Below are 20456 nucleotides of genomic sequence, written 5' to 3'. Positions count from 1 at the left end.
CTTCAGAATGTGAACAGGATTCTCTCTCAGCTCGCCGGTACTTTGCATTATAGGCCTAACTCGTCCTTGAGTGATGATTTCTCGAGCACAACTTACTTACTGCGCATTCAAGAGACCGTGCCCTTTAAAAATATTTATATCAAAACTGCGATTGGCTAGCAACCAGTCCAGGGTGTACCACGCCTTCTGCCCGAAGCCAGCTGAGATAGGCTCCAGCACCCCGTGGATGGATTTATATCAAAACATTCATGAAGTAAGAATTATTAGCAAACGTGATTGTTACTGTTATTGTGATCAAAACTGTCCTTAATTGGCTAAATGCCTTCTGTCCCTTATAGGTCACCATGTTTAAGCTATTAGCCTGACACAGTTTTCCATTACAAATTCAAATCCAGAAAAAAAAATCAGGCATATTTCAATTGTGTGCATTCTGCATGCTCTTCCTACCCTAATCGGCCATGTTCAGACATTGTCAATAAAATTATTATTATTATTATTATTATTATTATTATTATTATTAATTTAACGGTCATGTAACACCATTCATAACGACACATTTACTGCAGCCCCTGTGTAAATGCTGCCATCTTTATTTCCTTTTGAAATACGACGCTTTTATTTTGACATGTCAAACCGGAAGTTGCGGGCTTACAGCAGTTCCGTCAAGCCATACACAGCCATAGACAATCATTGGACGACACGTCTTTTTCCTTTGGAGCTGGTTGCTTTTTGTCATCATTCTTAGTTGGAAAAGTTGAGCAAATGGATAAAGTTGATTTGAGAAGTTGTTAAAGCATTCATGACTGTGATTATCACTTGTGGAAGAAGACTGCCGTTGAATGAGCAGGCAAAGTGGTCAGTAGCATTTCAATTATCGTTAGCTTAGATGCTAGGCAATGCTATGTTTGTAGTAAATATGTTTGTTTTGTATGTCTAAATTTTTAGTTCTACGGTGTATTGCTGAGCAATAAACATCCGTGAAAGGCACTGGAGACTCGCATGCAATCAATGGGCGGTATACCCTGTTTAAAAAAAACCAAAAACAAATCTGCACTGTAAAGACAACTTTCACGCCGACAAGGTCACGATGAGCCTCCAAAATCATCTTGAGTATGAAACTGCCTGATGCGATGAATAGTGAGCTACAGCTCCCCCGTGTGGTAGGACAAGAACATCAACTGTTCAGGACTGTAGAATGTCTGTCTAATTATTGTGTATTTTACTGTGCAGTACACATTCATTAAGAATTCCTGCAATGAAACATACAGAAACATTGCAAACCAGCAAGGCTTTATTGTCAAATATGTATCTGAAATGGTGTCATATAAATCATTTCACAGTTAAAAAAAAAAAAATAGACCAAAAAAATGACATGTATTAATAAATCCGGACAAGTCCCACCAGTACTGCTATTACTACTAATAATCGTTGGTGGAAAAACATCACTTTTAATGCAGATTCTTGTATGCTCCTTGGACAAAATCTTAAACATCTGCAATTATTTGGAGCAAGTTTCCATGACATCTGCAATAAAAATATGGCGTTATACTATATAGAGTTGAGTAAAAATATGATTCCATTATTCCCTCAAAAGTGTCATATCGGCTCCATTTCCTGCATTTGACAGCTTACCCTTCCGGCTTGATGCTGGTCAACCACGCCACAAAATCTTTGGCCTTCATTTTATCCAGATGACCAGACAGGTCATTGGCGAAGGTTCCTTCGGAATGTCTCTTGTCGTTCTGGATCACGTCTTGTCCCTTTTCCATCTGATACAAATGCCATCTATGGGGGCGTGGGGGTGGGGTCATAGACCCAAAATGCACTTTCTTTATCGATAACACACTCAAGACTATTTTCTTATGTTTGCAAACATTTAAGACGAACTGTAAATACCTCATCAGGTGACTCCGTCTATCCAGCACAACCTCCATACTTGTGGGAAAGAAGATGGGGCCGAGCATGCACCACATAAAAAGACTCATCTTCCAATCACCTGGAAAAGCATTTTTTTTTTTTTTAATTTGCGTACTCTTCACTATCTGGAGGTTTTGGAAGGGGAGCGACTCACCTTGGGCAGCCTTTAAAGAAGCGCAACACCGTCTGGAGGACATGAAGCCGGTTGAGAAGCTGTGAGAGTGGAAATCTGGTGACGTGAACACTTTATAAAGGCTGCAGGTGTCCTTCGGTGGCCCGCAGAAGATGACCCGGTTCCAGAAGATGACCCGGTTCCTCGTTACGGACGGACGGAAACAAGACGGCGCGGTGTGCTCTCCCCGCAGGTCAAGGGTCACAACTCAGCGTGGCTTTTTTCAGACAGCGGCAGGTGTGAGGAAGCAACACATCCTTCCTTAACTGCAGCCGACATTAAATGAGTTTGATGTGAGTGAGTGAGTGAGTGAGTGAGTGAGTGAGTGAGTGAGTGAGTGAGTGAGTGAGTGAGTGAGTGAGTAGGGATGTAACGATATCCAAACGTCACGATACGATAATTATCACGATATTGTGGAGAGGTTGGCGATTAGGGGTGTGCCAAAAGAATCGAGATTCTCATTTATTAATTTAATCAATATTTAATATCCAAAAATTGATTTTATTTAAATTAGAAATGAAGAAGGGGAAAAGGCAGTTGTAGCCCACATGCTGTTTTTGTGGAAAAAAATGCACTTATAATAAAAAATTAATAAATGTAAAAAAATAAATAAAAAAAAAGATACTTTAATGTCTCTATTTGTCATTTTGTCTTGCAAAGCAGACTGGAGTCGATCATGACAATGTTGTGCATATCTGTAAATTGAAGCAGAAATCATTTGTCAATCGAATCATTTTGAATCGATTCTGTATCGAATCATAGACCCAAAAATCATAATCGAATCGAATCGTGAGACAGTCAAAGATTCGCAGCCCTATTGGCGATATTTAAAAAAGGTCACAATATTGTAAAAAAAAAAAAAAAAAGAGCTCATACTAAACAAAAAAAAACACACTATTGTGCTTTTGTACATAACAGCAATACATATAAACTACCTTCAATCTCTAATAACACTTAATGTTGAGGCACTTAATCGCTAATGCAAGCCCACATTGAGTTCCTTCACATATTGACTCGCTTCAAAAGCATTTTACAATTCCCTTCATATTAAAACTGCCACAATATCGTCGTCGTCATGTTCACAATATTTAAAAGGAACACATCTGTTAAAAAAAAAAAGTCAGGTTGATTTTCATTTGTGCAGTTATAGCACCCCCTTGTGGCTAGTTTATTAGTGCAATTTAATTTTCATTAGGTATGTTTTGGCCTTCTGTTTCAAATCTATGCTAATTGTCAGATGAAGGGGAACCTAATTTGCTTGTGAAGCGATCAATGTGTGCTTGCATTAGCAAGGAAGTGCCTCAATATTGTTATTAGAGATTGTAGGTGGTTTATATGCATTGCTGTTATGTACAAAAGCACAATATTGTGCTTTTTTTTTAGTAGGAGCTTTCTTTTTTTTTTCTCAATATTGTGATCTTTTTTTTAAATATCGCCATCCTCCCCACAATATCGTGATAATATCGTATCGTGATGTTTGGATATCGTTACATCCCTAATGGACATGTACCCAAGTACTGGAAGTGTGAACAGGACTGATGTTCAAGCCTTTGACTGCCCGTGAAAAAGTCTTGTCTTTAGAATTTAGGTTTGAATTGGGTTAGGGTTGAGGTTAGGGAAATGCATTATTTCAATGAGAAGTCCCCACGATGATACAATGACAATTGCGTGTGTGCGCGCTGCACAAGCGTTCTTTGCGGTCAGTTTTGTGGGCACGCTGGCTGTCACCAGGATCAGGCTGCAGGGCCGAGAAACCAATTATTTTTGACGATATGTTGGGTCATTTCCAACAGCGTGTCCCCTCCGGTTGATGATGACCAACAAGGTGCAATGACAACAAGTGGAAATGTCAGGAATTGTCAGGGAGCAAGTCTGGACACAGACAAATAATTCTTTACGCAGCTGTGCGACATACGATCTCACTCAAGCCATTGATTTGATCGAGTATTAATTATTGATTTTTGAGATGGTTGAGATGATAAAAGCTGTGAATGTGTACATGCGTCGCTTGTATTTGTGTGAAAGTTGAAGTTTACGAAGCTATCCTCCACTAAATGTGCACAATTCTGGTTCCGAAATACTTTGGAGCTACACGAGCAAATAGCTACATTGAAGCACCTTTTTTTTTTTTTTTTTCCCCTCAACTTCTCCAGGGTTGGCGGCTGATGCAAAGTATAGAATCAGAATTTATTGCCATGTAAGAGATTAAGTTTCACCTTACTAGGAATTTGTCTCGGTGACTGGTGCATACGTGGGGCAGACAAACATCAAAAAAGACAACAACATTTAGGTAAAAAAAAAAAAAAGGAGGGTTAAACAGTATAGTATAGACCAGGGGTGTCAAATCATGTTATCTCAGGGGCCACATGGAGGAAAATATTACCAAGTGCGCCACATCAATAAAATATCGGTATATAACTTAAAAACAATTGCCGTCATTTATACGCAGATTTGTGGACCAGCACTAAATTACGGAGCTCAACTGTCATCATGTTGTTCCAAAAAATAACACAAATGCAAATGGAACGCGACAACACTTAATTTGCCGGTAGACGTTTCGGACGTGTTAAAGCCACCTGTTTTGCATATATATTGTTCCCAGAATGCATTGCGTAGCACAGTTAATGCCGTTAAAAGGACACTAATCCTTATCATATCTATTTGTGTTACCAGTCATGGAATTTGTGTCGTATTTAACATGTTTATGCCGGTGTATGTTTACAAAAAAAAAGTAATAATAATTAAACAAACCGTAGTTTAAGTTGTGTGTAAAATAATGACATCCAGGACGATTTCCCCGTACAAGTTGCATTGGTCAACGTCTCATTGTCAAATGATCATTAGACACGTTGAATGTATTGGTGTAATGTTGGAGTATCAATCAATCAATCAATCAATCAATCAATCAATCAATCAATCAATCCATCAATCAATCAATCCATCCATTTTCTTGACCGCTTATTCATCACAAGGGTCGCGGAGGGTGCTGGAGCCTATCTCAGCTGGCTTTGGCCAGTAGGCGGGGTCACCCTGAACTGGTTGCCAGCCAATCGCAGGGAGTATCAATCAATTTAGGCAAATCACATTGAGGAATAGCTGCTATGACTCCAAATGACCACCAGATGTCACTGGTGTGATGTATTTTAAAACGCTTTTATTTTTTTTTTATTTTTTTTTTTATTTTTTTTTCCAAATCAATACGGCAAAGCCTCAAAATCTTTACAAAGTTTCATTTGCCCATCTGGATGGTCTTTAACCACCGTTCAGTTTCAGGGTGTTGGCAAGCGTCTTATATTAATATATAATTATCTTATATTCTTATACTTGCCATGACGTGGCAAGTTGAGCTTTCAATGACCAGTATGAGGGAGGTCGAGAGCTGTTAATACCAAATTGAATACACCTGCTCCCTATTAACACCTGAGAACACGAACGAGTCACATGACACCGGGAGGGAAAAATGACTGACTATAATCAATTGGACATTTTTACTTTTGGGTGTACTCACTTTTTTTTACGACGGGTTTAGCTAATAATGGCTGTAATATGGACAAGAGATCCCGAAATCAAGATGGCGGACACCTCCGAAGGTGGTTGAGAGCGAGCAGGTCGAGATCCTGTCCGACTTGAGATCCAAACTGAGGAAGTGGTGACAGCCAGGCAGCCTGAGAGGGTGTTGGATAAACAACAGACAGCAGACATGACAGATGTTAGCAATCCCGAATGACAGCAAGATCTGGAAAGAGGAACACGGAAAACTGGAGAAATAACAAAGACTGAAGGAAGAACTAGAAAAAATATGAAGGGTAAACCCAACAGTGGTGCCAGTAGTGATTGGGGCACTGGGGACATGAGTAACCCTCAAGCTGGGTGGATGGCTCCCGCAAAACCAGGACCAACATCCGACATCTCAAGGCCGAAGAGTGCAACACTAGGAACAGCAAAGATCTTGCGCTGAAGATCCAAAGACCCGAGCTTGAAGAAGATCCCGCCCAGGTGGGCAAAGACACAATTAGTTTTTCATAACTTTGCCTTTTATTAAGTTTATGAATAATTCTGGTGATGGGTGCCCTTTTTGCGACAAAATGTTCACAGTTCAAGTAAATGACCCAACTCAAATGTTTGAAACTGTGCTACGTTTTGGCCACTAGGTGTCAGCCTTGATAAGAGTATCCAGGTTTCCTTTCTCGCCACTACAATCCTTACAGCAACGTTACAGGAATTCAAGACGTGCAATTGATTATGTAATGTATTGTGGCAGCTGTAGATATAATAATAATAAATCAATAAATAAATGGTGATCCGTAGAGAGAGGCACAGAAGAGCACATAAGTAAAGATGACTTGACGTTTGAACTTGTCCGGAATAATGAATCACTAAAGTAGCAAATATTTCATCGGCTGAATGTGTTGCAGGTGGCCTGATATGCGTGGACGGTAAAATAGTAGTAAAGGTGTTAAAATGTACGTGTGAGTCTATATTATTTTGTAGAGACGAAAGAAATGGAGTTGCGTGTTGAACTCATCCAGCTGCAGGTCATGTTTCCAGGGGCATAATGCTATTTTCAGTGGCACTTGATTACTTGGTATTGATTGCTACATTAATACCGCATCGATCATCACTTTTGCTTGCACACCTGCTTTATATCAAGCTAGAATATAAAATCAAGTCATTCTTGATTTGAGTGTAATTTCATGCTGTTTGTTGTTGTTCCTTTCTGCATTTTATTTTGTCATATTTTGTTTCAAAATAATAGTTGTGCTCCACTTATATAATCAAATTGACTAGGGGACAATCTGCACAAGTTAATGTAAGAAGCAAAATTATTTTCCAGCATTAGGGCCACACTAAGCAACTAAAGTGGTAATGTTGAGACAATCACATTTTAATATTAAAAGGACAAAATAATATTACTTTACCAGAGTTAAAATATGAAGACATTGGTTATGTTCCAAGAAAAGGGTTCCAGCACTGCAAAAAAAAAAAAAAAAAGTTTATTTTTCAAAGGATTGTCAAAAGACCAAAAATGTCAGTGCAGTTTTTTTGTATCCCTTACAAGACATTAGAGTGCCTTAGGAAATTTTCCAGTTCCATTCTTATTGGTCGAGAAAAAAATGAAAATGAGAAAATGAAAAGTTCTGTTTTTAAGACCAACCATGGAGCAACTCTAAACATTGAGACCGAGAACAGTCAAATGGGAGCTTGTAACGTTCATAATTCCGGCCAGGATAGCAGCTCGCTTTTAATTCAAAGGTATTGATTTCTGTAACTGTTTTTTTTTATTGTAATCGTAAAAATAATTTAATATGTGAAGTGTTTTCACAAAATCAGGCTTATGTCTCCGAAAATGAAAATATGTATATTATGTGGTGGTACTTAAAAAAACTGACGAAGTTAGAGCAAAGTCACTTCAAATATGCACTGCTTTGCATTATGGGCGGGGATCGCAATTTGCAATCATCTTTTCCATCTTCAGGTTTCATATTTTATAGCAAATGATTACATTTCCGGGCGACACGGTGATTGACTGGTTAGCACGTCCGCCTCCCAGTTCTGAGGACTCGGGTTCGAGTCCAGGCTCCGGCCTTCCTGGGTGGATTTTGCATGTTCTCCCCGTGCCCGCGTGGGTCTTCTCCGGGTACTCCGGTCTCCTCCCACATTCCAAAAGACATGCATGGCCGGTTAATCGGGTGCTCCGAATTGTCCCTCGGTGTGCTTGTGTGTGTGGATGGTTGTTTGTCTCTGTGTGCCCTGCGATTGGCTGGCAACCAGTCCAGGGTGTCCCCCGCCTACTGCCCAAAGCATCATGGCTGCAGAGGGAGGGAAATTCAAAACCAAATCCAGTCTAAAAACTATTAACCATCGTGAATGGCTAAGGTGTTCACCTGATAATTAGAAGATGTTTGTGTCATAAATGGTCAAATAAAAAGGCTGTTGCAAAGATATTTTTCGGCAAATTGCTACATTGGGCATTTTTCATGCTTTCGGGTTAATGTTGTTTCAAAGGTGGACGCTGTTCATCATAAATGCGACAACATTAATCAAATAGCTTTTCTGGCGAAGCATAGCAGGTTTTTGAAATGGCGCAGGAGCTGAAACAATAACACCATCACCTCCAACCGTCACGCCGGAGCCTCAATTTATTCCGTCTGTTAATGATCGGCTATCAGATTGCTATCTCCTGCGCGTTCCCCTCTGCTGCTCCCTGCTCTCGCCTGGAGGACTGTTGTTGGCGAGCGTCTGCAGACAGACTGTTGAACGGGTTCCATGATTGCCGGGAAAACTGCGGCAGGTGTGGCTTGGGTGCTCGAGCAGGGGTGAAGGGACAGATGAAAAGGCGTGGAAACGTTTGGGTGTCGTACAGTGGCGTATTCTGGTTGGAGTTCTATCCAAATGCTGGTGGAAAAATATGGGTTCAAGTATCTTCTTGCTCATAATTACTTCAACATGATCACAATGGCTAATCCACAAGTTAGAAAAATGAGTAAAAAAAACAAAAAAAACAGACATATTTGGAATGTTTCTTTGCTTCACCTGTTTTCTCGGTTTGGTCATGTGACATTCACTAGCTGAGCTGTGATTGGTTACCTGAGCCCCTGTGATGTCATTTTCAGTCGACAGCAAGTTGCAAAATGTGTTTTTAAAAGGTACTAATTGTACATGAAAAATGTTGAAAACATCAAATTTATTATAGGCAAAATATTCATGTTTGACTGCCAAAAATGGCTAAATAAGCAAAGTATCCCTTTTAATTGATTCAAGACTTTCTTTTTGTTGCTGTTGTCGTATCACATTCCTAGTAAATTCTTACAAAAGCCCGAGTGGGCTTTCTGCCCATGCTCACAATCATCATATCGTTGCGTAAACTCGATATGTATCTCATTGCGCTCTGATTTGGACAGCAGACATGCTAGATTCGTCTTAAATCTGTCCAAGCAGATTATCCACTCATCTCTAAAGCTCATGCATCCTCATAATTGCCACTCGGGTCGTTTTGCTTACCCACGTTCATGGGGAGACACACAAGCTTGCACAATGCCATCCGGGTATGCTTATTAAAAATGCGGGTGACCGTGTTTTTTTCCCCCTCCTTGTGCCTCTTCCCATTGTGCTCCAGCTGATTGACGCTGACTGGGGTCACCTAAGCCCGTGCGAGGGATCATGGCACAGTGCTCAGGGGGCTAAATGTTTACATGCATTAAATTTGATTTCACCCAAGGGTCTGTCGGCTCAATTCAGGGTCATCTTGTGGAACAGCACACTCGGCCATATGCCGTCATTTTCTCCACCGGCGGCTGGATCTACAGGACTTGTGGTGGCTAGTTAGGGAGAATAAATAGTCTTTGTGGGCGGTTGTGCTCCTGTCGCTGTTATGACTCGGCCCTTAACTCATTTGCTCCCAATAACGTGTAAATACGTTTTTTTTTTTTTTTAAGTTTTAAGTGTCCCAAAGACGTATATATATGTTTTGGTTTTTTGTGTGTTTTTTTTTTTTTATGCTAAAGCATACAGAAGGCTTTGATGCAGCCTCTCAACTGCAAAGACCGGTTGCAGAAATGGTAGTTATTACACAAACGGCCAGCAGGTGGCAGCAGAGCAAAGGAGATCAACCAGGGCCATCGAAAAAAAAAAGCTCAATTACTTACAATTTTAAATAGATTTGTGAAAACTGATGAAGCTTAGCTCTCTTCTAATGCTAATTGCTGCATAACTGAAACAGATAGAAACATACTTTTTTTTCCTGATGAAAGAAGAGACTTTAATCTTTTTTTTTTGATAGGTTCCATGCTTTTATAACAATTGAACACAATATTCTGTGGGCCATGCAAAATCTGTCAAAATCCAGTAAAACAGCCGGGAGCGAACGGGATTGCGAAATGTGAAAATGGCGGCGAGTGAATGAGTTAACATGAGCAGGTCACTGAAAGTGGAAACTACCGATTTGACAGAAAAATAGGTTGCTACAATGTCTTCAGTGTTTACGGGGCACATTTGACAGCAAAGACAAATAGGTTAGAAATAGCTGATCTTGGAATAGTTGCATGGATAGAAACTTTTAAACATGCTTTTGTTTCTCATCGCTCAGGGCAATAAGTAAAAGTCTGTAGCGTGTGATTTTTCGATGAGAACTGACTGCTGCTTGCATTTGAGAGTGTTGATCCAAAGAAAAAAACTTGGATCTCTAAAATGGTTCTCCTTTTTTATCATTATATTTTTCCATTCATTCGGTTTAGCACTCTTATATCCGAGTGTCAGTAAACGCAACACAGGTCTCGCGGTGTCGGAGGTATGTTACGTTTGTGTTAGCTGCTTCAGTTCATTGCTTCTAATGCTCGCCCCTCGCCGAATTGTTCCTGTTTTTTGGCGTCGGCTACGGCCAACGGTGGCCGTTTGTACAAGACAACTAAAAAGGGTGACATTTCCAAGTAACGTTTTCTGGCGGCATTCTTGCAAGATGTCACAATATGAAGAAATAGTTGTAGTTATCTGCAACAGCCATCACAGTCTTACTGAAAATAATGCTAGATATGCCTTACGCTGACTTATACGCATACGCGACAAATATGTCAATGTTGGCGTGCAATGCAAGAGTCATGTACATTTTGTACAAGTGAAGCTGCATGTTTCTGAGGACGCTGGCGCACAAGACAAGTGAGGAGGGACATACTACAAACTACTTTCGTGTCGGCAACTAAAGAGTCACTTGGAAAAAAAAAAAAAACTACGGGACCCACATATCGTTTTGGCATCTACAATGAGGTAGGATTTTGCTTTCCTTTTTTCTTTTTAATTCTGCTGCCGACACCGTTCAAACAGGTGGCCCGTTCGAAGCAATATGTCAGCGCATCCGCCCTATTGGATGTGGCAATTGTATTTGCCATTACATCGGCAAAAATAGTAAGATTGACTTTGAATGGGATAATATAATCAAAGGTAATAATAATTCCTTATTAATCCAATGAGTTGTGGCTTTATGATACATCTCCAAGGAGAAACAGAAGGAGGCATCTTTACAAATAGCTTCACTTTGCCTCATCCAATATGGCTGCGGCGTCAACGTACTCACGACGCCACTGCAGTCTACTTTATGTGTGTGTACTGTAAGTGCGGTCTATGATAAAACTTTCAGTGGGCGCCATTCAATGGATAGATGCACGACAGTGCTACATAAATTTATCCAAATATATTGGGCAAGTTAATGCTGTCAGTATGGTATTCACAATAATACTACTAATAATACTTTTCTGGAAGCCACAACATGTGTGAAAGCTGATCCGAGGTCAGCGAAGACGCTACTGGTGAAAGAGAAGAATTGCGCTTGCCTTGGCTGCTCGCCTGCTGGTGGCGTCTGGGGACAGATTTACCAGTTCCAAATGACCGGGACTAGCCACAATCTACACACGGACATTCAAGAGGAACTGAGCGAGCAGTGTCTGGGATAGTATTGGATGGATAACGATAATAATCAATGACTATTCTAAATAATGCGTATGACTGATGCGTTATAGTAATGGTCGATGGGGACGGGTCTCGAATAAGCCTCAGCTTCTACCCATCAGCCCTTCTTTCGGATATCAATGTTGCAAATGATGCGATTTGATTGATGTAAGCTGTAATGTGTCCGAAATTAGAAAAAAATGAATCAACCAAACCAAGTTAGAGACGGGTATTTGCGCTGTTGTAGGAATGATCACAGACAACTTGCTTTTTGGCAGGTGGAAGCGGCTCCGCTCATTCCCCTTTAAATTCAGTGTAGGACAGGTTCATAGTCTACATGGCAGAAGCATAAACCGAATCGCTGGAGACCCAAAGGGACAGCCACTGTTTTGTTTTGGTCTTGTAGAAATCACAGCATTTGATTAGGTTTTGATAGATGGACTGTGTGCTGATTCAGTGTTAGTTGCAAATGATTTAACAGGCAGGCATTCATCCACCTGGTAAACATTTATTGCTTTCAAAAAGATTTTGCATCCCTCTCTGTCACTCTCATGCATTGGAATGCGTGAGTGTGTGAATCATGAACGTTACCAGGCAGCTGGGGGGGGGGGGGGGGGGGGGGGGGGGGGGAGTTGCTTCGAGTCGGAGTAAGCGAGTGTCGCCTGTGACTGAATGGAGAATAGGCTGGCGAGCAGACAGTGTGCTAGTAAGGCATAGCAATGAATGATTGTCTACTACTCCTCTTGGCCATTAACCAGACAGGGCCATTGTTGTGCTCACTTCCCACTGGAACACTGTTGCATTGACTGACAGGCCAATGAGCCATCTCCGTGGGCTTGCCACATGGTGGGCTGCGGAATGGGGGAATGCAGAACGCGGCCATTTTGTCAAAACAGCTTACCTCCACTCTGTTTTCTGAAGGGCTTCCACCTGTGCTTCACTTAACACGTCGATTAGGCTTTCACAGCCCAATTTGAGGATATGCCTGTTTTATTTTATTTATTTATTCTTTTTTAACCATTTGTATGCTTACAAATGAATTTGACCTTGTGATTGTTTTTTTTGTTTTCCCAAGCTGCTAAATGTCAGAATTTATGGTGGATGGGTGAACACTTTGGACTGGTTCCATGATCAAGGAATTATGATGAATGTACGAATGAAACGCACAGACGCCATCAGCAGGCCCACCCCGTCAGGTGAGCAGCCAAAGCAAGCACGTTTCTTCTCTTTCACCAGTAGCGTCTTCGCTGACCTCGGAGCAGCTTTCACACATGTTGTGGCTTCCAGAAGAGTAGATCGGCTTGCATTCGGCCCATTGCTTTTAGCAATTTTGCCTCGATTCTGGTCAGCTAGCATCACTGTTGCTACTTGTAGTTGTTGTTAGAGGAGGGCGACCAAGACCAGCTCACCCAGCAGAGCGGCCCACGCCAGCCGCACTCCAGGCACCAGACCACCAACCCCCATTTTGCGTATTGACGGCAGATTCGTCGTAGCCACAGTGCAGCCTTATCATGTAGCCTCGACTGTTACAACAAATGTCCAAACAGAATTAGAGCCAGACAATCTTTAGATTCATATGGGAACAACAATACATGTTATCAATGTGTATAAACAAGAGTTAGCCTTGGCAATGTCAACAAGTCATCATATACAAATCCAGTTTTGGGTAATTAGTGATGTAAATTACTGTTGTTGATGTCTCTCATGCTCATGCAATTCCTCCAGTTTTCACAATTCGTGTTTTTTGTTGACCAGAGTTATCTTTAGTTTGAATAAAAATTCGGCAGTCTTTTGTCCACGTACTTTCAATATGTCCATTTTTTTCTATTTGTCGCCCCTTCAGCATTGCGTTTGGTGAGATTTTCGTTGATGTAGACATGTTTACCACGAAGCTTGTGACGATCTTGATACCTGTGGCTATCACATCGTTGATACGAAGATTCTGTTCCAAATCAGCCACATTTTGTTCCAGGGCAACAATGCGTCGATTTTTTTTTTCTCGTGTCGCTTTCTTCAATTGCTGTATTTCCTGAAGAAGTGGCTCAATGCTCTTCTTTATTTCAAGTACATTGACAGTCCGGAAACACTTTGGAAGCGTTCGTCTTTGATAAGTGCGTGTGCTTATTTCACAATGACTTCCGCTCAAGTCCAAAAGCCGTTGATGCTGGCGGAAGTTAGACCCACTTCTGTGTGCTCGCATTGCTGTTAAGAATGCCAAAGTATTGTTGTAACTTTTTCGCCCAAATGTTGGTTCGATTCTTTTTCTTGGACGTCTGGGTCACTCAAACATTGAGATACGATACGTCCTGTACATACCTTTACCGTGTCTTAATGTCCGTTTGTCACATCAGACCACTTTCTTTCACTTACTGTGCGTGCTGACCGCCTTGAACAGACCAAGGCTGTCTCATGGAATTCTTGAAAATGGAAGCGGCCGAGAGGAGGGTGCTGTGGAAACAATGGGCAGGGACATCTGTCATGCGTGGCTGCACTCCCTTCCACTACAATGGGAATGGGGTGGCTTGCCAGTGGCGGCTTTCTTTTCTCTCCCCTCCTTTCTGGAGACACTTCTGGCCCCTACAATGAGCCTTTTATACCCTCCCTATTTTTTTCGCCAACATTTAACCCTTTCAGCATTTTTTTTTTTTTTTTTTTTTGCATCCACTCAGAAACAAAAGCTAGCTGAAATGGCAATTATTCAATCACCACACTCTGACTTTTAGCTCTGTCTCTGACCGTGTGTGGGTTCTGGTGTGGAGATGCTTTTTCGGAAATGATTCCTGCCCCCTAATGATCTAACGCTGGGTTCCCTAATGTGCATTTGATGCATATTGCTCACCCTCAGATGGCATCAATCTTGTTTGATATACTGTATTCATTCGAGTTGTCATCCCCTTACTTACATGTTTCTAAAGGTGTCCCTCAGGGATCTGCATGCAGATGACAGTTATTTATTGTTCTTCCGGGGTAATTGAAAATGCTTTTAAATCTTTACAGTCTGCCTTTGACGTTGTACAATCTCGTTTAACACAGTTCAAGCTAATTTTAAATCTAAATGAATGATTTTTTTTTTTTCAAATGAAAAAACAGTTACCTTCAAGTCTAAAACTGTTGAAGGATGAGAAATTCAAATAGTACCTAGTAGTAGTGCAACGGATCACAAAAGCCATGTTCGGCTCGGATCAAGGATTTGAATCGCGGATCAAATCGTTTTTAGGATCAGCAATTAACTATGCAGTTGCTATGGTACTGTATTAGCCTCTCTTTGTTTGTCTCTGCACACTTATTTTGTCATTCATGCTGTTTTTTTTCCATGCATCCAGTCCTGCTCTCTCAGTTGATGTTGATCAGTATTTGTCCCTTGTGATGATAATGTTGTCAGTTGCTATGGTCCTGTATGTGTCACTCTTATTTTGTCATGTAGGCCCTTATTCTGTCATATAGAATTGAGTTCTAGCTGGAGTTACTGAGTGAGACTCATGTCAGTACAATTGAGTTTTCTTTGCATCCAGCCCACTCAAGGTTCTTAGTCAAAGTTTCGTCATCAATTGTTTGGTTTGAGGCCATCTGAATCCAGCTCGGCTCCCTGTTGTTGCTTGGTATTTTGTATATAAAGAATCTCCGTTAACCCAACTCCTGCCCGCGTCACGTCTGCGTTTGGGTCCTAACTCCGCACATCACGTGGCGAGACCACCACATCGCATGGATGATTCAAATCTCGACTTCCTTTGACTCGATCAGCCATTCATTCAATCGTAATCCACGTTGTTGCGAACCCTGTATGGTTGCCAATTACAATGAGCAATCGTAGCACATCTGGCATTGTGCGTCTGAGATGAAGAGATGAGAGCGGTAAAAAAAAAAAATGTCCTTGACAGAGCCGTGCCCTGGCCGTTGTTAACAGATGAGCAGCACCATCTGTGACAACCCCGCAAGCAATTATCCTCGATCAAATCTCTATTAAAAGTGGCTCATAACACCTGAGATAAACCCACCGTCGCACCTGTCCTACCATTCGCCAGCTCTCGTTCAGTGCGGTGTTGTGGGGGCTGGTTCATGGTCAGCCTGCACCTTGTGGCTATCATAAAATGTCCTGCAGCTGAGAATGGCTTTGAGCCATTCCATTATAGACTGAAGAAGAGGGGCTGTGGTGGAGAGTTGGTGGTCTTGGCTATAAAAGCATCATAGGTTTGGAGCTCAAACGGCACTTCGAGGTCATCGACCCACCATGATGCTCTCACTGTCTTTCAAGCATTTCACTCAAACAGCTGGCTGAATGACCAGATGAACTTATGGATAAATTGAAGGAAAAAGGACAGCGGAACAAACAACACAAGAGGTATCAGGGCTGGCTAATGAAACTAATTAACAAAGCGGGGGAAATATACACAAACAGCCTGAACCACAAACAAACAAAATGGGCAAACACACAAAGCCAGAGCAAGAGTCAAACTGACCACCAGCCTTTTTAAACTGTGGCCAATAATGACCACAGCTGAAGCCGATGCAGCAATCAAGGCTCCCCGCTTGCCCTGATTGGTAAACCGAGTCAGACGAGTAATGTGTACCTTAGGAATTACAAAGGCTGGTTAGAATCACAAAGTCATTTTTTTTTATTCGACCAAACAGAATCAAATTGTTACATTTTAAAATGTGCCATCCTTGAAATGTATTGCACCCCAAATATTGAGATATGTATTAAATCGTCTTCTAACAGGTATGAATTACCGGTAGTTTTATGTTGCTGATGATTTTTTACTTGCGACTGCCACCTCTGGCCAAAAGCATAACTGCAGCCCCGAGTAAAGCTCGTGCATAGCACGATTCCCCTCCTCAAGAAACTGTGGCATGTTCGGGGCGAACACTCCACACTGAAGGGAAGATACAAGCTGATAGGTGCAGTCTTTGTTAAAAAGTTGTGGTTGTACTCTCAGGGCGTTGCGTTTTGTTTTTCCTAGTCTCTGAGGAGAGGGGCGTGTCTTCCTGCGCCGCACCGGATCCACATGAAAGATTCACAAATGTTGGAATTGTTGCAATTAAAAAAAAAAAATGGCGAAAACATTCACTCAAGTCTTTACATCTTCCTATCACTGTGTGAATGGCTGCTCTCTGTCTTGTACAAACCTTCATAGGACCGGGGGGGCCACATTGACGGTGCACATGCGTGATTACGTCAAAGTGAAAGGTAGCGAGATGGACGACGAGACAAAGAGCAGAGCCCCGCCGCTCAGTGGCAATCACAATTCAATAGGGAGTTGGAATTGAGTGCTGGCCACATTGTATGAGACGTCTTCTTCTTGACGGGGTCTGGACAATATCCAAGGCTGCCTGCCGTGTCCACTTGTGTGGCGTCCTTCGCTCATTCCGGCAAGATGGCTGAATAGTGACGGCATGGCTACAAGTCAGGAGTCAAACCGCACACCTTCGACCAATAACGTGGTTTCATCGCAACATCTTCATCCCGATGTGAACGCGAATCCTGTCTGTCTTTTCAGTGCTGTAACGTTCTCCCCATTGTGCCTCCATCAAGCTATTAGAGATGTGGCCAGCAAAGAAATGAAACATTGTCCAGGGCTGGGGAATTCCACTTAGTCGGGGGAGGTCAGGGTAGTGTGCAGCGTGCGTACGTCTGGATGTGCGAGCATGTGTTCACGTGTGCACGTGTTTGTGCATTTTGAGCTTGCGGTAGAGAACAGAAGAAATGCTGATGATGGACAGACACAGGGATCTCCCTCCCCTCCACGCCACCTCTATTATCAAAGCAGCTGGAATGTAGAGCAGGCTGGTAGGACCTGGAACGCCCTTCCAACCCTAAAAGCTGATGACGTGTGAAGTCGAGTGGTGAGATACAGAGCAGAGCCGCAGACATGCAGATGCTCGCCAGACGTGGAGCTGAGTCACCTTTTTCATGCAAGGATGTCTTCTCGAAAAGAACGAATCTTTTCAGTGAACGCGAGTGAACGGGTCAGTTCTTGAAGTGATTCGTTGTTTTCTCAGTTCATTTGAGAGCAGCCACGCTCATGCCGTCAGTCTTTGCGAACGACCAATCAGCAGCTAGCGTCAGATGTGGGCAGGATTTTACTCCACACGCAGTCTCGCTATTGGTGTTTATGAACGAGTCACTGAGGAAGCTTCCCGTTCGCGAAAACATGAACGAGTCAGTGAGTGAACGTGTTGCCATTTCCAATTCGTGAACGAGTAAGTGAGTGAACGGGTCAGTGAGTGAACATGTTGCCATTTCCAGTTCAGGAACGATTCAGTGAAAGAGCGTGTTGCCATTTCCGGTTCGTGAACGAGTCAGTGAGTGAAACGTGTTGCCATTTCCGGTTCAGGAACGATTCAGTAAATGAGTGTGTTGCCATTTCCGGTTCGCGAACGAGTCAGTGAATGAACGAGTCAGTGAGTGAACATGTTGCCATTTCCAGTTCAGGAACGATTCAGTGAATGAGCGTGTTGCCATTTCCGGTTCACGAACGATTCAGTGAATGAGCGTGTTGCCATTTCCGGTTCACGAACGATTCAGTGAATGAGCGTGTTGCCATTTCCGGTTCGCGAACGAGTCCGTGAGTGAACGTGCTACCTCCATTTCCCGTTCGTGCACGATTCATTAAGTGAACGTACTACCACACCAGTTCAGTGAGTGAGTGAGTGTAGTCTTGCCACAAGTGGTTCACGATTTGCCAAGGAAGGAACTACTCACGGATGCTGGATGACTGGGGACAAGCTTTCATTATCATGTGTTTAATGATTCGGTGAACAAATCTTTTGAACGGTTCTTTTAAATGAACTGATTCGAGTGATTCAGTTCACCTAAAAGAATGCCCATCACTAATGTCTTCCTTTTTTGCATTTGATACGCTTTCATGTGCGTCATACTTTGGAAGGGGTGGGGGCGGGAGAGTGCTGTAAACGCACAATACGACCCACAATGTCAATAAATCCTTCAACCTTTGGATTCCCAACACACAGTCCAAATCTCATGCCTGTTTAGCCCAGAAAAATACACACAAGTCAATATGATTTTCTGTTGAACCTAACGTTCAGATCAATGGGTGCTGGTTAATGTTAGGCTTAGTTTGGCTTAGGCATGCGCGGTAGAGACGGTATATTCAATATGAGGTTTGAATTTGCCCGAAGGTAGAGTTGGACCTTACCATCCATCCATGGTAAATTAATGCATGCTGATGTTGACGTCTTCGTATCCCTTCTGTGCGCACTGCTCAGTGTGACAGAAATGCCATAAATGTATGGGCAGCGCAAAAGATGGTGGAAAAAGTCGTAATGCCTGCCTCCGTTCGCTGTTTTGGGGAATGCGTGTTACACTCTTCTGCAGCAGCCTCTGCTAACCAACGAGCTACAGCTGCAAAGCTAACGTGGCTAACATGATGCAAAGGCAAAATTTCGCAATGCATCAGGTGTCTACATTAGTCACGAAACATTAGTGTTGTCACAGATTACTTGAAAAAGTAATGTGATTACTGATTACTCCTCAAAAAGGTAATCTAGTTACATTACTGTCAAAGTAACTAAATTACTCAAAAAGTAACTAATCAGTTACTTTTTAGTACCAATTTCCGCCCTTTGCTGCTTCAACATAAGAATGACAACCAAACTTGAAACATGAGTATGTTTGTTTGTTTCTGTTTCTCTGGTTTTACAATACATACATTGTTGTAGTATAACACATTACACCTGCAGGCTACTTTCTCAAGTACCAGAGCTGAACTACAGTCATGCAGGTAGGCTTTATTATTATTATTATTATTATTATTATTATTATTATTATTATTATTATTATTATTTGCTCTGGCATGTTCTCTCTCGAAGTATGACGAGAAAGACACTGTGGTGCAGCTTTTTTTTTTTTGCACTATTTTGCACCAGGGAGTCTTGTCTTTTAAATCTGACTTGAGATTTGCATAATGAATGCCATCCTAATTCACATTTGTTTTATCATTGTTATGTATTGTATCAATTTAGCTTTTCTAATGGACTAATAATATTTTGTAAACTTAAGTTTATATCGTTATATTTACCATATCCGTGAAGGGATGCAATTGCTGCTGATATGAATTTGCTCGTTTGGCTTCCAATGTTTGTCCTGAGCATCTTGTTCCGTTTTAGAGGCAAAGGCCTGGACTCCGACACAATCCCTCAAATGTGGTCATATATGGGTACATACTAGGGATGTTAAAAAAAATCGATTCGGCGATATATCGCGATACTACATCGCGCGATTCTCGAATCGATTCAATAAAAAAAATCTTTTTTTTTTTTTTTTTTTTTTTTTAAAGAGAGCTCAGAATTGTTCATTCGGTAGTCTTACCGATTCAACGTCTTATCATCATTGTCTTTTTTTTTTTTATTTTTTTTTTTTTTTATTTTTTTTTTTTGTGTGTGTGTGTGAATCGCTTTTTAAACTTCCATTTTTAATGGAAAAATATTCAACAAAACGTCTGACTTCGGGTTAGGATTCACACCTTGAGCATGGAAGAATGTTTTATGAACGGAACATTAAGCCTTAATATTTTATTTTAATGCTGTTCAAACATGAAACAGATTACAACCTCTATAAGACTGAAATTTCAGATAAATAAATAATACATTTTCATATAAATCTTACACTCTACAAGCTTACTGATTAGTATTTTCTAAATTTGAATGAAAAAAAATCGCAACAATCGACTTATAAATTCGTATCGGGATTAATCGGAATCGAATCGTGACCTGTGAATCGTGATACGAATCGAATCGTCAGGTACTAGGCAATTCACACCCCGAGTACATACAGTACTGTATATGTTTACGTCCACTTTTTTAAAGTATACTGGCTTTTACTCAATTCCCCTTTCCACCTTTCCATGATGCTTTACTCTAAATACAAATCTTCCCATAAAAAAAGACCCCTCCTCTCTTGCATCCCTGCTGA

The 20456-nt window shown here is 41.5% G+C and overlaps 1 protein-coding gene across 4 annotated transcripts in view; it reads left to right on the top strand.

The window, feature by feature from the left end:
* Window positions 1-720: 720 nt before the first annotated feature.
* fignl2 (fidgetin like 2) overlaps window positions 721-20456 on the top strand; it is a 55594-nt gene continuing 35858 nt past the window's right edge. Inside the window, exons 1-2 of one of the 4 annotated variants that reach the window (XR_013282235.1) lie at window positions 721-855; window positions 1905-2478. The gene's annotated coding sequence lies outside the window, so the exon portion shown is untranslated. Of the gene's footprint in view, window positions 856-1904; window positions 6086-10792; window positions 10850-12641; window positions 12724-20456 lie in introns of those variants that run through there. The other 3 variants (XM_077512186.1, XM_077512187.1, XM_077512188.1) reach the window with 3 other exon arrangements.

Source organism: Festucalex cinctus, chromosome 2, assembly GCF_051991245.1.
Source record: "Festucalex cinctus isolate MCC-2025b chromosome 2, RoL_Fcin_1.0, whole genome shotgun sequence".
NCBI lineage: Eukaryota > Metazoa > Chordata > Actinopteri > Syngnathiformes > Syngnathidae > Festucalex > Festucalex cinctus.
This window is presented reverse-complemented; position numbering and strand designations above follow the sequence as displayed.